This window comes from Pelodiscus sinensis, chromosome 6 (genome assembly GCF_052426305.1).
Source record: "Pelodiscus sinensis isolate ZL-2025 chromosome 6, ASM5242630v1, whole genome shotgun sequence".
Classification (NCBI taxonomy): domain Eukaryota; kingdom Metazoa; phylum Chordata; order Testudines; family Trionychidae; genus Pelodiscus; species Pelodiscus sinensis.
Genome location: NC_143057.1, coordinates 113256456 through 113276720, shown reverse-complemented (window position 1 = coordinate 113276720; position 20265 = coordinate 113256456). Strand labels below are relative to the sequence as shown.

Genomic DNA, 20265 nt, shown 5'->3' with positions numbered 1-20265 from the left:
ATCCCAGCAGTCATTTACGAATGTTTATGAAGCCCAGGTTTGTGGTGCTTGGGAGAAAGGGGCTATTGAAGAGTGAAGTATTTGGTATAAGTGCCATTTGCCACCCCAGTCATCACTGCTTGCTCTTGGACAGGATCATGTTGTGATATTTAAGATAGCCATGTTTAATTTTTTATTATCCCTGTGAGGCTATGCAATCCTGAACCATTCACCTCAAAGTGAAGCAACCCAACAAATCAATGCTGATGGGCTGTATGACAGATTTACTAAACTGATGCACTGACCTTCTGTTTCCTGCATCCTGAAGTAGTGCAGAAATTACTCCCTGAAAATGTCCTGTCCCTGCCCTGTCCACTTGCTGACCTTTTGCTACATCCTTTCAGCCATCCATTGGAAGATTAATTATTCCCGGTGGAAATTTTTGCTACTGTACAAGGGGAGAGCGTTCATTTCCTTAATCGCACTGTTACGCTTATATTGGTAGGCAGCAGTCACCACGCTCCCAGTTGTTTTACTTTTACCCATTTAACCCTGTTCAACAGCTCTCTTCAAAAGATGGGTAGGCATTGAGCTCCCATATTTTATATTTGCTCCCACTGAACAATCCTAAAATTAGGACCCTGTAAGCGTATTGTTACCGGACATGATGAAGAATGAGGTGTGGTCTCAGTACTGACTTTTAAACCTGGCTTTGGCACCAGTTCCCTCTAGGACTTTGGAAAAGTCACATAGGGTTACTTTTTCATCCTCCGCACAAAGAAGTCAATAGATTTTACAGGGCAGGAAGGAGAGGTACCTACACAAGATTCCCAATCTGGAACTCAGCCATGGAGCTACTTTAGCACTCGGGTTTACCACTACTGAGCTGAGTCTTTTGAGGACCTAAAGGTCCCAGATTCATTCCTCCCTTGGCCTATCCTCTAGGTGCTCCCTCCAGACTGGTCTAAAGACAGCCACCACATAACATGGCACACAGAGGACAAACAGCTTCTCAGTGGCATTTTCCCCTGCATGAAGAGAATTCTGACCTTTCCATGCCTTGTAGGGTGATGCTGCAGGGGCAGGACTTATCTCTGACCTGCTGCACTTCAGCCTCTTTATCTGCACACTTACATTAAAGTTGGGGGTTAGTTCATTACTGATAGAAAGACATTTGGATTGCATCTGTTGATTACAGAAGAACAAGGTGGGGGACCATTAACTGGACTCTAAAGGGTCTGTCCTCGAATTCTGCATCTGATTGTCAGTCTTGCATGTTGTTTACACCAATGTGCAAAGTGGCTGCCAAATGCTCCCAAATCAGATTGCTTGTGCTTTACACTCACTTTGCACAGCTGTGAGCTTGTGGAGTGTCAGCCTGGATACCTTTTGTACCTCCTGTGTTTAAAAGCTGGAAAAAGCAAGGAGATTGCATTGACTTTACATATACTCACAGGCATAGCTGTGTTGGCCATTTGCTTGCTGCAGGTGTTTGGATCGCTGTTAAGCTTGCACTGGTAATTTGCTAATCTATTTTTACCAGTAGGTTTTCCCCTCCTTTTTCACAGGGCTACTTTTGCTGGGAGACAGATTCTTATTGGAGTGGCTTTGTTTTATTTCCTCCTTGGGGTATTTTGAACTATCATTGCCTCATACCCCATCCCTCCACTCTCAGAGTAAAACAAAAAAACAACCAGTCACTTGGGAAAATGGAAGCCCTAGCAGAGCTCTTTTGAAATCAAGGTCTCCAGACTAGGGGAGGCAGCTGCAGCTAGTAAATAATAGGCATTGTGTGCACTTCCCCCACATACGCCATTAACTCTTTAGTGACCACCTGCTAAAGTAGATGGACAAATCAAAGAAATTCTTCCTAACATCTATACCCACTTCTGTGATGCCTATAGGAGAACAACTACAGTGAAAAATAAATGATTTTGTCCCTAGATCTGTAGGTTAAAAAGTCCCTTTGAAGTATTCCAGGAGAACCTAAGCCGATGACCTGTGACTAATGCATTCCATGGGTTTAAGAGTGAAACGGGATCAGTTAAGCTTGTCTCCTGTGTACTGAGTCAGGGGAACACTTTGGTCCCAATCCAGCACTGCACTTAAACCAGTGATTACCTTTAAGCCTCTGAGTAGTCTCACTAAACTCAATAATGCATTGATTTACTCCAGCTGAGGATCTGGGCCAGGCTCTATCTTAAATACATACAAAATTATCAGTGTGCTTCATGGCTGAGAACTGGTATGTTTCCAGATGTCTCTCATTCAGTACAACAGAGATAGTAGAAGTCTGACTCTTTGAAAGATGGTTTTGCCCAAATTGTTGCCTAGATGACTGCTTTAGCCTTCAAAGAGTTCTTTAGAAGGCATTCAGGCTAGTTACTTTGATTACAAAGATGCAAGAAAATAATCCCAGAAGAAAAATCTTCTATTCAACAAGACAAGACATGAAAAAGCAGTAGATTCCTTCAGTGAAAACACATGAAAAGCCACTGGTTTGGACTCATTGCTATTTGGTACTGACTGCATGTTTTTTTAATTGTAAAGTAGCAGGAGAAAAGTGATAGACATTTGAGAGCTAGAAAAATACAGTCAGTCGGCTATATCACTGTGTCCCATGTGAACATTTTGCATCCTTGTCATTTTGCAATGTAATATAGACAGGTTAGGAGAAGAGTGAATCTATGACCTTTAGGTCCTCAAGACACTCAGTCAGTGGTGATAAACTCCAGTGCAGAAGTAGCTCTGTAGCAATTCCACAGCTGAGTTCCAGATTGGGAATCTTATGTAGGTGCCTTCCCCTCCTGCCCTATAAAATCCACTGACTGTCTTTGTGCCAGGGATGACGATGTTTAGGACTGTAGTGCACTGTCCTGTAATCTCTACTTCATGCAATAGCATGGAAAAGTGAATCCAGACCCTATCTGAAAGTTGTGTGCATCCTATTGCCTCTGTCTCTGCTCCAGCCCCATTGCTGGATAATGTAAAGCAGTGACAGACAGCACCGCTAGATTGTTGCCCTATGGCAGTTCCCAGCATGCAGCCTTACCACCTGGAATTAAATGAATAGGGGCCCTCTGTAGGCCTTCTGATACCAGTTTAACTCTGACCAGGTCACCTTATCCCTTGTTCCTGTGCCTCTTCCCCCTGCCCTCCCTACACCCTTTTTGTTACAAACACCATACACATTAAGCAGACAACAATGTTATCTACAAATCTCAAGGACAACATGGCATTTTGCATAATCACTGCACAGAAATTAACAATTCAACTTGTTGAATTTATTTAAATTAGGCTGCAAAGGAAAATTGTAACTCATCAGTGTAGGGTAATTAGTGTCAAGTGCTATAATTTTCCAGCTACAGGTTGAACACCTGACATTGCCCTTCCATTGTCCCATTTCCTTGCTTATGGCCAGGTGTTACCATCTCTGTCCTGACCATCTGCCAACTCTTTGACGCTGCTCTAGTGCCTTCTCCCACTACCACTGATAACAGAGGCTTGAAAGGAGTCAAAATGGCTGGTCTGTGGGGTTCTGCTACTACTGGTACACTGGGGTGAGCTACCTGGCAGCTCCTAGGAGGAATCTTGGCTGACTCACCCAAAATTCCTTTTGTGGATTCCAACTGCTGAGCAGCCTCTCCACGCCTTGCTAGGGCAGCAGAGCCCATTCCAGCCCTAGGAAAGCATGTGTGTGCTCTTTGTATTGCACTCTTGTAATGCCAACACACACACACACACACACATGCTCTGCAGCTGTTTGATCAGAGAATCTGGGGAATCAGCTTTCCTAATGAACCCTCACTCCTGCAGGGTTGAATACTGTGATTTAACTGGAAACTACAACCTGAAACACACACTGTTTATCTGGAACTGGCCAGGTCTATCTCCATAAGCTATGTCACCATTGTTTCTGTTCCACTGACAGAGAGTAGCTCAATGCATGAGGCAAGCCAGAAATGCCTGGCAATTTAGTCCCACCTCTGTCTGTTCCTTGGCCTTCAATTACATCAGTGCAGTGTATGCTGGTGCTTGGACCTCTCCTGTGGTGACCAACCACCTCCTACTCTAGGATACATGAGAGCTAATGATACTTTCTCCTCAAATCAACAGCAATAGTAAGTCATTTTATTATCTACGCAGGTTATCTTCAAAGGGTTAAAAGAATAGTTAGCCCCCTCACAGCTGTTTGCTACCAAGGCTTTTCAGAGTTGCTGCCATGGAGACAAAGCACAGGTACCATCTCTTTTTGCTGGCACATGCTGGCACATGCTCTTTTTGCTTACAAGCATGCACACAATGTAAGCTCATAGAGGGTAGAGGCAGGCTGGAAACTCCACACTCTTCTCATTGTTGATTTACCCACCCATGATCTTAGACAGCAAAGTATAGATCATGCAGGTGAAATAATGGCCTCTATGCTGCCCTCCACTTCTCTAAGTAAAGGTGAGCCAGATACCATGGAGTATTCACACACCTTGCTTGAAGCTAGATTAGGATTAGGTTGTAACTTGCCCTGTTCCTTTCAATGCTGCTTACCCATGACTCTGGGGGTATGTCTACACTACAGAGTTTTTCTGAAAAAAAACTTCAATTACGTCCACACTGCAATCTCATTCTTTTGAAAGAAAATCGAAAGAATGGAGGGTTTTTTTCAGACATTACTAATCCTCTTTCTGCAAGGAAGGACAGGGAAGAGGGAGTTCTTTCGGAAGAAGAGGAAAGAGGAAAAAGCACAACTGCCCTAGTCGCCATTCCGTCCGTAGTAATCACAGCTTAAATGTGAGACAGCCTCCATTCAGTGTGGACACTATCTTTTGAAAAAGCAGATTGCTTTTTCGATGCGCTTTGGCAGTGTGGACACTCTCTTTCGGAAGAAGTTTTTTTCAGAAGATCTCTTCTAGAAAAGCTTCTTCCAAAATAAGCCTGCAGTCTAGCTGTAGCCTGGGTCAAAACATAGGCAGAAGAGTGTCATCTAAACTCCCATGCAGATGGGCAGAGTTAAGGCAAGGGAAAAGAAATCTATTCCAGATACAGGGCTGGCACAAATACTTCCTCTCAGAGGAAGAGGTGAACAAGGGACAATTATGTGACTCTCCGCTCACAATCTGTTCCCTGGTCTGCACTTGGAGCAGTGCTAACATTGCTGCCCTTATTTGGAGCTTATGGCAAAACCACAGTTCAATAGTGTTGGGTTTTTTTTTTTTAATCTCTCTAGCTTCAGCAAAGCCTCCCTCTCCATATCTATTAGGAATTGTCAAATACAACAGACTTCACACTATATGAAAGGAACATTTTGATAGGCAGATTTAATAATACAAAATAAAGATCTGTGGAAACCCAAATGAGGCCATGAAATGCCCCAGATAAATCAATTTTTAGTGGTTGTATGGGAGACTGGGTGTGATTTTTTCCCATTCCTTTTTTCTAATGTGACAAAATCATGACCAAGATTGGATTTCAAATGAAACAAAAAACCATGTGCATTTTCTTAATGTGGAAAACATCATCCACTCAGATATTACACGGATAGTTTTCATGTCTATTCATAGATGTGTGCAATATTTAGTTGTCCATTAACATTTTCTCTCCCTTCTCAGCCTATCCAGGTTTGCCAACTTTCCCAGCCACACACCATTGCTGCAAATGGCATCTGATTGTGAAAGTTGCAATCCTAATTTCCACATTTTATTTATCTATTTTCACTCTGTTTCCTCCCATATTCTCCTCTCTCTCTTATTCCTCTCCATCTTTTTTGAACAGGCATTGAACCATATAATGCTTGAGGTGAGCTTTTATGTCAACAATGTTTCAGTAGATTTACAATTAAGCAAAACTATGGGTGTTCAATCATAACCCTCATGGAGAGTGACTCTATGCTATGCTAAGAAGTATTTGTTTGCACATGCTCTGCATTTCCTTTAAAGGTTAGTTACGCTTTATTTGGAGAGTCTGATCTAAAGCCTATTGAAAACAAAAGGAAGACTTGAGCTGTGGATGAAGCCCTAACAGTAAAATACTGGCCCCATTGAAAACAATGGGGGTCTTGCCATTGATTTCAATGGAACCAAAATTCCACACTACATCCTACCCATCTAAGATTTTAAACATGGTACCTCATTTTGTGTTTGCTTAGCATGCTCATTTTATTTTACTGTCTTTTATTTTGCTAGAACTAAAACAAAGGATTTTGTTTTCTCTATTTTGAAAGTTTGTTTAGATTTCAATTCTGATCTGTGAAAAAGCCTTGGGAGAATCTTCCATAGGCAAATATACCTAATATTTTTCATGTGCTCCAAGACACTTTTTTTAATAAAAAAAGAAAGGAGAGATTGAAAGAAAGACCCCTTGCAAAGTGTTTTATTCCCCCACAATGGGATTTGTGGTTACTTTAACCAGATCTTTTTATTTTCATAAGTTCCATTTGATGGCTAGTACTGTGATACATTTGCATGAGAATGTATTAGTCATATTGATTTTAATTACATGATATGGTATAATTCTATTCATATCCACAGAGTTCTTTCCCTACTATAAATAAATATAGACTGTTCTGTGTTTCACCTGTGAATCAATTTTTGGAGTAAAATTAATGGAAATGTACTCATTTGTACTCTATATGTTTTCCCACGATAAATTTAATTTAGTGCTGGGGATATCAAAGATGGGTATAAAAATGTTTGATAAATTCTTTTATTCTTTTAAAAAAAGAATACTCAGATTTTCCAATGAAAATGTCTTGGTAATAAGAATTTGTGAGTGATTAACCCTTTGTAAAATACAAGTAGCCAAGAGTTACTGTTCTTCACTTAAGTAGTGATCAGTTAAGATTGTTCATTAGGAATTATCAAGAACACAAATTTCTAAAAATATCCCGAAAAAAAGATGCTAAGTACACACAGTACTGCAACTGTGGACCACATGCATTTTAGCAAATAACAGGACCCCCAAAAGTGCTGACATCATTCTCTCTGCCGGACAAAGGCCCTTTGTGTAAACAAATTATAAAAATATGTCCACATACTGCTGAACTCAGCAGCCCATCAGCGCCATACCAGCTGACTCTAAGAGCTCTAGAATTTATACCACATTAAAGATAAGGCAGAATACAGAACAGAGGAGTAACTGCACTGTCTGTACTGCAGTAGGTAAACCCCACAAACCAAACATCAAGGACACTGTGGAAGTGCTATGAATCAAGAAAGACAGAGATACAGATGGTACTTAAAAATGGAAATCTAGCAGGTATAGTGCACATTGTGGTTTTGCAGATAGGCATAAAATGAAAGCCATCACTGTATCCCTAAAACACAGCATTTAACCATTCACTCACTATACAATAAACTTCAAGAACATAGAATTGAAGTAAGACCACTGGTTAAATTAGATAAATGAAAAGTTAATATAGGACTGAAAAATTACACAATGCTGGTGTAGTACCACACCCTTGAAGCCAATGAATTTGGCCTATAGTTAGAGACTAAGGATCATAAATTACAACTCAAGCGTTTCAGGATTATAGGCAACTGCTCATGAACTGAAATTAATTGGTATCTAAATCCTTATGAAAACCAACTTGAAATTCTATGGATCTCTTTCTAATAGATTCATATTCATAGTCTTAAATAGTAAGGAAAGAATGAGTAAAAAGGAAGTTCTCTCACTGGATGGACTTGCAACCATTATAAGAATTCTGCTATTTAAGATGAATGCTCACTCCAGACTCTTCCACCCTCTTCAGACCTGGGAAATGGACCTGGAAATCTTGGAGGGCCTGGTGTAGCTGTTCAGGGATTTCCAAGCTAACACCATGAATAGCGCTGCCAGAATTTCAAGGCAACTAGGGCCACTCTGCCCCTGGAGCAGGTATCACAGAGATCAGGGCTTTTGAGGAAGGCTAGAAAATAAAGAGGAAATGTTCAGGATTTTGAATGGTGACCTCATTCCAAAATAAAAGAAACTAATCAAAGTGCAGCTAAATTGGCTAGGAGAATGTCAAGTGTGTTCTGAGTAGAGCTGGGCAAACATTGCCAGACAAATACTTTATATGCTGAAAAGTGCTGTTCTGGTTACCCCAGAATGATACACATATTTGATCTAATTGGTTTGGGCTAGGGAAAATAGTTTTCCAGGGGCTACCCTCTGAAAAGCCTGGACATACCCCATGTAGGACCTTTGACCCATGGTGTTTGACTGGGATTCGAGAGGCAGGACTCAAATTCACACCTATTCTGAGGCAGGACTCAAATTCACAGCTTCACTCGTTGCACTGGAGATGAATGTTCTGGCATTTGATTTAGCAGGTCTAGTATAGACCTGTAAATTGAACGAATGCTGAGGGCAGCTCCAGCTCTAGTATAGACCTGGCTTCAGCTCTCCCACCTACCAGCTAACCATCTGCAGCAGGAGGCTCTAGGCCTGTTCTGGGTTGGGCTGCTTTCAATCTCTCCATTGTGTAAATATGCAAATATTCATGGGGCCAGAGGGAGAAAGTAAGTAACTTCATAATCTGGTGATTAAGGCACTCAGTGGGAAGTAATGTGGATTCAAATCCCTCATTTCAATCATCAAGAGAGAGGACAAGACAGACAAGATTACATGTGTTACCTGGAGTACTAATAGCTACTGTGCACTTTCACAGCACCCTCCAAGTGAAGGTATCACAAAGCTTTGCATATACACATGAATTAAGCCACAGTCTCCCACTTGATGCAGGTAAATATTATCACACTATTTCAGGGGCTAAAACTGAAAGCTGACGAGACTGAGCAGGTTGGCCTAGGTTACAGAGAAATGTGTGATACACTCAGGAATAGAAATCAGACCTCCTGATGCTCAGTTTACTGCTTTCTCTTCATGTTCTGTATGCTACATGCTCTAAAGGCAAAAGGATCAGGATCTGTTCTAGCTATAGGCAAAGTAGGCAGTCCACACCTACGTGGTCTTGTGACCCCCCGTGCCAGGTCACAATGTTACTCAGATGGACTAGATCCATCCATAAATCTTTCCACCACCTCTATGATAAAGGGCAGCAGGGCCAAACCTGAGTGCATGATGCTCCAACCTGGTACTGGCCTCCTCCCTCTGTTCTCAACCATTATCACTGAACCATCAGAGGTTTGCCTCATGCCCCCAGAAAATCTGAAGAGTTTCTCCCCTCCCTCCTCCACATACACACCACATCCTCAATTGAAAACCTCTATTCTAAGGAGTAGGAGGGCAGCGCACTAAAGTTTTCCTTAAGGCAATAGGTTGTCCTGAGCACTCTCTGCAAGGGAGATGGCTAATGTAGGGTATGTCTACACTACCCCGCTAGTTCGAACTAGCGGGGTAATGTATGCATACCGAACTTGCTAATGAAGCCCGGGATTTGAATTTCCCGGGCTTCATTAGCATAAAGCCGGCGCCGCCATTTTTAAAAGCCGGTTAGTGCAAACCCCGTGCCGCGCGGCTACACGCGGCACGGGCTAGATAGTTCGAACTAGCTAGCTATTCCGAACTATCTGTACGCCTCGTGAAATGAGGAGTAACGGTAGTTCGAACTAGGAAACCTAGTTCGAACTACCTAGTTCGTGCCCCGTGTAGCCGCGCTGCACGGGGTTCGAACCAGCGGGGTTTTAAAAATGGCGGCTCCCCGCTTATGCAAATGAAGCCCGGGAAATTCATATCCCGGGCTTCATTAGCAAGTTCGGTATACATACATTACCCCGCTAGTTCGAACTAGCGGGGTAGTGTAGACATACCCGTAGAGATTTCATTTTGATTGACAATGTTGTCTTTAGCTTCAGGAAGTGTACATCGCTCACCCCTGCCTGAGAGCAGCATCTATCTACAAAGTTTAATTGGCATGTACTCTGATGAAGGGATCTCAATGTAGGAGAATCCCAGCTCCTGAAATAAGTTCTAGTTCAGAATGCTGGGGGCCGAGGCAGTCGCAGGGTAGAGAATGAGGGAGACTGGTGTGTTTAAAGCTAATTAAAAAATTGGTCATTAAAAGTACTACCAATGATTGTATGAGTAGGCCCACCGGCAGAGGTGGGCACAGGGGGACAGGTGATTCAAAGGTACCTGGGGCTCTCAGCTGGTGCCGCTGCTGCATCAGCAGTGGCCAGAGTCCCAGGTCATCTAAAACAGTGTTTCTCAACCAGTGTTACAAGTACCCTTAGGGGCACTTGACAGAATTCTGGGGGGTACATCAACACAACTGAAATTAGGAGAAACCTGAATTTTTGTTTTAAGTTTTACAGCGTTTTATTATTTTTGTACTTTTTACACCCAAAAATGTCATCGCCCACCCGGCTATGGTTAAGTTGTTTAAGCAAACTTGTTGCAATAGTAGAAAACAATTTTGTGTGTCTGAAAACTGTAGGCATTGGGAGTACTTATAATTTTTTTAAAGGGGTACTTTATAAAAAAAGGTTGAGAAACACTGATCTAAAACGCTGCCAGAACAGTGCACTGCACCCTCGGAGCAGCTCTAAGGACTCGGGAGCCAGGGGGAGGGGACATACACTGTGCTCCAGATGGGGCTGAGGGCTAGGAGGGGGATGCACTGCACTCTGTGTGACACTGAAAGTTGGGTGCCCCCCAGCCCCACCGCTTCCACCTGAGGCCCTGCCCCTTCTGGAGGTATGAAGCTGGGCCTGTCATCTTGCCCAGAGTCCTGTGGAAGCTATCAATTATGCTGGATATAGGACTTGATCTCAAATGTTTGTTCTCCTAGTCTACACTACATGGGAAGGTCAAAGTAAGATATGCAGCTCCAGCTATTTGAATTATGTAGATGGAGTCGACTTATCTTAAATCCCCATCCACACAGTGTGAAGTCGAAGGAAGTTGGCTTCCCTTATTCCTCACAAGGAGCAGGAGTCCCAATGCTGATGGGTCTACCCTTTGAGTGCAATCTAGCAGGTCTGCACTACACCTGCTAAATCAAACCCTGGAAGATCAACCATGGCAGCATTGATCTTCAATGTAGTGTAGACCAGTGTTCTTTCTGCACTGCGCGGCAGCACAGCTTCACAGGTGATTAATCAGCCCTGCCCAGTCAGAGGCTTAGGGCCCCCTGCTGATTAATCACCTGGGAAGCTGAAAGGCCATGTATCTTAGAGGGAACAAAGGTGTAGACACGCCCTAAGTGTGGCAAAATGAACAGAGTTTATGTTGAAGGGTGCTGAACAAGGCTGACTTCATGTTCTTCTTTGCATGGCAGCAATCCTGGATCTGCTCTCTGCATGCCTTACTCTCTGCACTGGACCTGCCTGAGGGCTACTCTATCATAGACCTACTCTTAACAGCAACAGATAACTATAATACTTAGCCCAGGATTGGTACAGAACAGAGACATCCCAATCCCACTGTCTTTGCTGTTAGTGCAGCGAGGAACGGCAGCCTGGTTTGAGCAAAGAGGTTGCATGGTGTATGAACCCCCACCTCCGTTTAAGACAACTATACAATCATCCTTGTATTAGCGCAATGTTGCTTGGACTGGCTAGACATTCACAGCACACCAGCAATCTAGGGTAGAGTAGTTATACCAGGCAAATGAGAATCTAAATGTTCATCTCTCTGTTGTAAAGAGTTTGTGTCCCTTATTATATAAAAGACGTTATAATCTTATGCAAAACCTCATTCCGCTTTCTCTTATCATGCACTAATTCAAAGAAGTTACTCATTTAGGCTACGTCTAGACAGCAGCGCTATTTTGGGATACTGGAAATATCCCAAAATAGCTATTCTGCATTTTTAAACATGGCCATTATTTAAAAACTAGCCAATTAGCCCATCATAAGATGGGATTTTCACGTCTCTCCTCCACCTTGGTCTTCTGTCGTGAGCCTCTGGTCTCTCTCTCCCTCTCTGTCTCTCTCTCTCCCCCTACTGCCTCCCGTCTCTCTCTCTCAACATTCCTCTACCTCCTGCCTCTCTCTCCATCTCTTTCTCTTCTCCCCCTCCTGCCTCTCACTCTCCCTTTCTCTTCTCCTCCTCCTGCTTCTCTCCCCCCGTCTATCTCTCCCTGCCTCCCTTTCTCTTCCCCTTCCGCCGTGGCGCTCGGCTGAGTGCTGCCTGCTCAGCCAGGCTGCCACGAGGGAGGGGGGCAGGGCCATGTATGGCACCGCCCCACCTCCACTTCCCCTCCCACCGTGGGGGAGTCCAAATGGCCCCTTGAGCTACTGACTCCCCTGCGGCAGCCTGGTGAGGGGTGCAGCACTCAGCTGAGCACCACAGCAGGAGGGGAAGAGGTGGTGGTGATGTACACAGCCCTGCCCCCTGGCCGTGTATGTCACCACCCCGCCCCCTTCCCCTCCCTCCGTGAAGGCTCGGCTGAGGGCTGCGCCCCTCAGCCGGGCCGCCGTGGGGGAGCCAGCAGCGCAAGCGGCCATTTGGGCAGGGCGGTGACGTGCACGGTCAGGTGCACGTCACCGTCCCCCCTTCCCCATCCTCTGTGGCAGCTTGACTGAGTGTTGCGCACTCAGCCGGGCTTCTGCAGAAGAGGAGGGGCAGGGCAGTGACATACACGGCCAGGGGGCAGGACCGTGTACGTCACCGTCCCCCTTCCCCTCCCCCACAGTGGCTTGGCTGAGGGGCGCAACACTCAGCGCCACGACGGGAGGGGAAGGGGGGACGGGGCAGTGAGCACCGCCATGCATGGGAATGCGGACACCAAATGACCACTTGCCACTGCTTGCTCCCCTGCCAGGGCCCAGCTGAGCAGCGGAGCGCCACGGCGGGAGGGGAAGAGGGTGAGGCACTGACGTACACGGTCGGGGGCGTAGCTGTGTATGTCAGCGTTACAGACTCACAGACATTGGGCTACTATATATATGATAGAATAGATGTCAAAATAATGGGCTATTCCAGCATCCTTCTAACCCTCGTTCCACAAGGGTTAAGGGACTTATCAGAATAGTGCTTTATTTCAAAATTAGATCAAAACAATTTGCGTAGGTCAAATTTTGTATCTTATTTCAACCTAAGGGTGTCGAGTAGATGTACCTTTATACCACTGTAAGTGAGATGAGAATCAAGCCTTAGTGAAAGGACTAATGAAAGGATCGAGAACAGAAAACAGAAGGATCTAATCTTAATGACTGGACTAATGTAAGGATCGAGAACAGAAAGACAGACTGGGATATTCATCCACGTTTCAAATAAAGTTCAACCTCACAAAGAATTTGTCTTTTGTTATCTTTGGGTCCAATCTCATCCCTTTTGCTAAATCTAATACTGCCACTGAACTTAATGGGTATTTTGGAAAGGTCATTTGTTTCCGATTAGTTCTAATTGTTGTAGATTTCCCCTTCATTTCTGGATTCCAGGGAAGACAAAAAGCAGAAGTGCTCAAATACCATTAAAAACAGTCTTTCACATAGTATTTTTGGCCAGACAGGAGGTAATAAGTACAAAACTCATGAGATTTCCCACCCAGTGTAGAGATTCCAGAGGTTCAGAAAAGCTTTAAAGAGGCCATCAGACTTTGGGTTGCTTCTCTGAATCAAATCTCCCAGTCTTCATCTATCACATCAAATTAGAAATGAGCCTCCACTGGAATATAAGAGATAAATGTTTTGGGAAGTTCTGATCTGGCTCCAAATCAAACTTCACAGCTGAGGCTGTATTTGGCTGCTCAAGTACTTCTGCAATTTTTAAACAGACTTTGAGAAAATGAAATATATTAGATTTGTGGAAGAAAGAAAAATATATTTTAATGTCTATTTTTGACAGACTGACTCCAGAGGCTAGCAAAATGTACTCTCTGATCTGTGAATTAGATTGATATTACCCATGTATGAACTGAGGTCAGTATACAGCTTTGATTATGTTCTGGTATTTATTTTGTATTCTGAGCCTGATTCTCATTTATTCCATTTGTATGTTGGTGTAACTCTTCCAAGTCAGTGGTATTCCTCAGGGGTTAAACTGGTGTTATATTAAAATGTGGTTTGCTCTATTTCATCCTAAAATAAAGCATTACTTCTTAATAACTTACTTTGAAAATAGAAAGCCCTCAGAAATGGAGGGAGGCAACAGGAGGGATTTTCAGTCCTTATTGATACAATACAGATCTCTGTGTTGTAAGGCAGGAAAGCTGCCTTGGGGATTTTCTTACAATAGCTCCGGAGAATTTCACTGCACAGAGAAGCAAAGTTAGCTAGCATGTGCTTGCACGAGGAGTGCTTTGAAACAGCACACAGTTTAACACAGCATATGAGTAGAATAATAAAACAAAACATTTTAAAACAAGGCAGTTGAAGAAAAATGTGACAATTGCACAACAGAAACCCTTAGTGGGGAGTGACAAATATGCTGGCCAATCCAGAGAAAATAAATGTACTGCAGTATTAAGATTTTTGTATGAATATCGACACAGACACAGGCACATAGGGACTGAAAGAAAGCAGAAGGAGGTGGATGAGGGAGAGAAGTCTCAATCAGTGAAGGCTGTCACTGGTATGGGAGGTAGTGCAGGGTAGGGCTGGGCCTGGAACACAATGTGTTGTGGTGAACATGGCTAATGGAGTGACTCTTTTGAAGCCACTATTAGTCATGGGTACTTGAACTTGTATTGGCAGCCAGAATGGCAGTCCGCCAGTCTTTAAAATGAAAAACAGTGGTAGGAATTGGAAATGACTTGGAGATATATCCCTGAACCTTCTCTCTCCCTTGCATTTATGAATATTTGAAGAGAGCATCCACTTTGAACTAACTCTTTGAAGAACAATACTTATTAGAGCTCTATTCAGCTTGCAGAGAAACTACCTAATGCTATTCTGTAGATAACCCAGATGGAGTCTCCATCAGTCTCAAGAAGAATCTTCATAAACCTCAGGACTGTATTTACTGATAGACAATCTATTTAGTTCAAATCTTGGTTCTAGTGGTGCAAATTTTTGAGGAAGACCACAAGGTTGATGTCTTCCCTATTTCCTGAGTTGCCTTAATAATCTGTACTTGTGTAACGTCCAAATAGGCTAAAATTAATACCACACTTTCAGGAAGTTGATTGATCCACCCAGAGTTTAAATGCAGTCTTTGTATGCATAGATTTCACATTTAGCACATCTTTTCTTTAATCATAGGACACTAGCATAGTCAGATATTTTCCAGGCACTAATGATTGGTTATTCCCCACACCCCACCTTTGGATAATCCAGTCATGCAAGAGCAGTTGAATAACTCAAAATAACCATTGCACAGTGTAGTTACTATCCCATCCATACTGAAAGGTGAACAATACTTCTTCAAAAATCTATGTAAATTAAGCAGTCACAATCAGATGTCTATTGAAAATATCCCAGTTTAATCAAGTATGTGTTAGATCTATACCAATATGGTAGCAGAAGATCTAGCAGAGTTTCCATGCTCTTTCACATAAGAACATGAGAACGGCCATACTGGGTCAGACCAAAGGTCCATCTAGCCCAGTATCCTGTCTGCCAACAGTGGCCAGCACCAGGTGCCCCAGAGAGGGTGGATTGAAGACAACGATCAAGCGATTTGTCTCCTGCCATCCCTCTCCAGCCTCTGACAGACAGAGGCCAAGGACACCATTTTATCCCCTGGCTAAAAGCCTTTTATAGACCTAACCTCCATGAAATTATCTAGCTTCTCTTTAAACTCTGTTATAGTCCTAGCCTTCACAGCCTCCTCTGGCAAGGAGTTCTACAGGTTGACTACACGCTGTGTGAAGAAGAACTTTCGCTTATTAGTTTTAAACCTGCTACCCATTAATTTCATTTGGTGACCTCTAGTTTTTCTATTTAGGGAACTAATAAAATTTTCTTTATCTGCCCTCTCCACACCACTCATGATTTTATAATTAAAGTGATGGTCAGTGGTGTAGGAAGGCCAAATCCTATTAGAAATGTAAATGACTAAATATAAATCCGAAGTATTGATATAGTTTCTTTTGCTAACTGTGCATCATAGGGATATGGAAAGATGCTTACTTACTTCATAGGAAGGAATGTCTCTGGGAAATTAATCAGTAGCAGCAAAGAAACAGTTTCCTTGACAAAAAAATGTTGACTACAACCCCATCTGGGATCCATTTATATGCTTTGTGCAGTGGAATGAGCAGCAAGGGTCTGATTAGGAATTAAATTCCTATGCAATATGTCAATTTATTTTTCCTTATTAATTCACCCTCATAATGATGTAAGAAAGGTTAAACCATCAAAGAGAAAAGGAAAAAACCTTTTCTGACCCCAAAATAGGCAGTGAGACCTGCAGCCTCCCAAAAAGCCATAGTTACTATACTACAACTGGAAAAGAGGAGAACTGAAAGGGTAGCTAAATAGAGCAGGCCCAAAAGACTGAGGCAAAGGTCTAATTTAAAGTGTCTGGAGGAGACGCTTGGCAAATGGAAGTCAGAGAGCCTTTGAAGGATGAAGAATAACCCCTTTATTCACCCATTAAATGCAGTGCTCTCCTCCACCTCCTTCCACCCAGACCTGTCTGTCATACCCATCAGCTTTCTCACCCACTGAACTGTGTAGATGGCACCTTATACATGTAGCATCATCATCAGGTTAGAAGGGACTTCAAGAAACATCTACTCTAACCCTCTGTCAAGATGTGGGATTTGTCGTGTCTAACCATCCCAGATAACTATCTAGCCTCCTTTTTAAAACCTCCAGTGAAGGAGTGTCCGCATTCTCCCAAGGCAGTCTGTTCCATTGTCCTACTGTTCATACAGATAGAAAGCAAAGACACCAGTAAAAAAATGAGATTAAAAAAATAAAAGGATTGTTATTCTGGGCATGTGACCTCTATTCTTTTGTGTATTGAGCATAGATGAAAAATATGGCTACCCCTCTGAAGTTCATAAGTAAAGTAACTGCACAAGGAAAGCAAACATGAAATATACATTTGCAGACAAGCCTCTACTTATATGCTATGTTTTGTCTGAAATACATATTATGGATGAGATCCTCATCTAGTGTAACTCAGCTGTGTTGGTCTACATCTACACAGCAGGGAGAGCGCTTCCTAGCACTAGTAGACAGATGCTTGTTAGTCCATCCGTAGCAAGCACACTAAATAGAGCAACATGATTGCCATGGCACAGGCTCTAGCTCAGGCTAGCCACCTGAGTATAGTACTGCCTGTCCACCCAGGTATGTACTCAGCCTCAGCTGTGGCTCACGTCACCACAGACATATTGCTACCTCAAGCAAAGCTAGTGCGTATCTGTCTAGCTGCAGTGAGACACATGCTCCCAACTGCTGAGCAGACATATGCATCATGTCAACTGAGCTATGCCAGTTTATACCAGTGGGGCCTGTGTTTCATTCTCCATAAAATATTGCCTATCTTATAATGGTCCCATGGAGAAAATTGCTTTGATCAGTGATCAAATTTTTCTTCAAATATTAACTTTAATTTGATGGTGAATAAGGCCAAATATATAAGCTGAATTCATCTTGGTGGTCTTTTAAAGCTTTCAAAGCTCATCACAACCATAACCGCCTCTACTAGTAAATAATCTTTTCTTTAGTTTTGTTATAAGTAAAGGCATGAATTCACTTCCATCTACCTCACTGGTTGTGATTAGATGCTGACTAATTGTGATTCAGATACATAAAAATGCAGCGTAAGGATATTATCCTAGTAGAAATCTATATATACTGGACAAACGTTACACTATCTGTTTATAATTACCGTATGCTGTTTCTGGGAAAATTGACAGCACCACAGTGCATAAAAGCCATAGCTTACTCCAGGGGAATTTTTTTTGCCATTGCATTCATTCAGAATTCATGTTTGGTTTTATATTTGGGCTTCTTTTTGGCATGCCTCTATTTACATGCTCTGGCCTTTTCTGGAAATGAAAGTGACAAAACACCACAAACAAGTGCTGGGGTGTTCTGTAGGAACAGGAAATGGCTGGAAGGGTTGACTGCGAGCTAACATGTAAGAGGGGTAGTTAGTTGAGTATTCAGAACACAGACAATTTTAAATTATTTCACCCTTGTGTTTGGGACATTCACAATAATAGTCTTTTATAATAATATTTCATCTTTGGGGAACCTCACAAAAGGGTTTACAAGACTTGTCAGTGACCCTTTAAATGGTTAAGAGATCTTACTTATCCTTATTTTCATGCAACAAATCTGTTAGTCTTATTTCTCTGCTAAAATAAGTTCAATTGATAGCAGATAACACTGGCTCAGTCTTGCATTTTGTTTATGCTAATCTCTGATTAATTTTAATGATCTTTCAGTCCCTTTTATTCCACATTATTCAGGAATTTCACATAATCTTTGTGTCTAAGGGTGGCTATGGCATCTTTAATCCACCATGGAATTTTTGTATTCTGTTGGCTTTCATCCACATTCCACTGGGGGTTTCTGTTTGTTTGTTTCATGGGGTTTATTTTTTATATCCCTGCTTTGATATTTATTGTGAATTTGTGATAGTCTTAGAAATTGTGGGCTAAATTCCACCTGATATTTGCTTCACATAGCTGCACTGGAATTGTACATGGTATATAGTTAATTAGGACAGGATTTGGCCCACTACATGTGTATTTAAACTTGAAAAGAAGGATTTTAATGTTCCTGTTACTATTAAATAGTAGAAGTATATTTTCATCTGGACTGAGACCTTGTGTGAATTCATTGTCCAGAAGCATCCAATGAAGATCAGAACCCTATTGGGTTAGGCCCTGTGAAAATTTGTAGTATGAAAGAATTCCTGCCTGGCAGGGATTATAACATAAATAGAGGAGATGGACAAACTGGTGGAAAGTAAAACAAGGTGAAATGACTTACCCTAGGTCACAAAGCAGGGCCCTGGATGAGCTAAGAATGAAACCCAGGTCTTCTGACTCCCAATCCACTAACCATGCTGCAATCTGTCTGTTCATACAGGGCAACAACATGCTGCATAATAGAGAGAGGGAAGAAATGTGAGCACTTGTGCTTTTGAGACCTTGATTTGCACTTGCTAGCTCCACAGCTGGTGAGAACCGGCATAGCTCAGCTGAATTCAATGGAGAGATGCTGATTTACAGCAGCTTGGGATCAGTGCAAGAAACAAGTAGTTAGATCCTCAACAACTCAGACTTTGTCCTGCATTATTCAGGTGGGTGCAGATGTCTTCATGCACACTTTGTTGATGCAACATTTGGATATGTCTACAATGAGGAGATATTTTGGGATACCGGAAGTATCCTCAAATAGCTATTCCGCATCTATTGAAGCATCCTATTATTTTAAATAGATTTCGAAATAATGGGAACTTATTCTGATGTCCATTCTACAAGGGTTAAGGGGCATTTTGGAATAGCAAGTTATTTAAAATTTGGCACAAATAAGCTATTTCAAATTACACTTGAAATAAGCTAAGCAATTTGCGTAGCTAAAGGTGCTGTGTAGACACACCCTATATCCACAAGAAGGATTCCCTTTTCCCTTATTTTCTCTCCTCCATTTAAGCCTTAATAACTTACTTGGAAGGGCATCTGCTCCGGAAAAGTCACAGCAGACTCAAACTACCCACAATGCATTGAGCTGGGACTTCCATTGCACTAAGCATCCCCTTCATAACCGGTTTCCAGGAGGTGAGACAACCCCAGCCATAGACACATTCACAGACACATTATGCAGATAATTCTAATGACGTTTCTATTATCCTGTAATTACTAGAAACAATTACAATTGTACATGTGGAAAGAATTGGCTGAGTCTCATATCTCAGATTCCCATTGTCCAAATATGCCTTAGAAGAAACATCAAAGACTTGCAAGCCTGGCCAGCCAGAGCTATGTTGTTATCCAGCCCTTCAATCCCCTGCGTTGTCTAGATACAGTTTGTTTCAAATAGAAGCTGGACAGCTGTCAATGCGGGTTCCAGGGGAAGATGACCTCTGTCCTGAATGAGAGAATGAGATGAATGCTGTTTTCACATTGAAAATGGAATTCCATCACGACGGGTTTTACTCACAAATGGCTCTTTAAAAATCTGATTGACAGATGTGATCACACCACCTTTTGAGTAAGATTATAGACTTAACTGGGAAAGATAGAAATGGAGACCAAACATTGGAGACCAAAGTTTGCATGAGCTCTTCTTCTCTTACAGAGCCACACTAGTTATGAGCATGCTAAAGAAGCATAGCCCTGTTCAAACACCTAACAAGGGGCTGGCTGAGAATAAATGATACAGGACTGGCGCCGATACTCAAAGCTATTGAAATCAGTGGGAATCAGGTACCTAACTATTTGTTTGGATCTGGGCCATTATCTCTCAAACTACCCTGTCTCTAAGCATCACTGTA

General features: G+C 42.5%; 1 long non-coding RNA gene across 1 annotated transcript in view; it reads right to left on the bottom strand.

The window, feature by feature from the left end:
* The window catches only part of LOC142829773 (uncharacterized), a 47903-nt gene extending 29026 nt beyond the window's left edge, over positions 1 to 18877 (bottom strand). Inside the window, exon 1 of the long non-coding RNA XR_012904525.2 lies at positions 18759 to 18877. This is a non-coding gene — a long non-coding RNA (uncharacterized LOC142829773). The remainder of the gene's footprint in view (positions 1 to 18758) is intronic.
* Positions 18878 to 20265: the final 1388 nt, after the last annotated feature.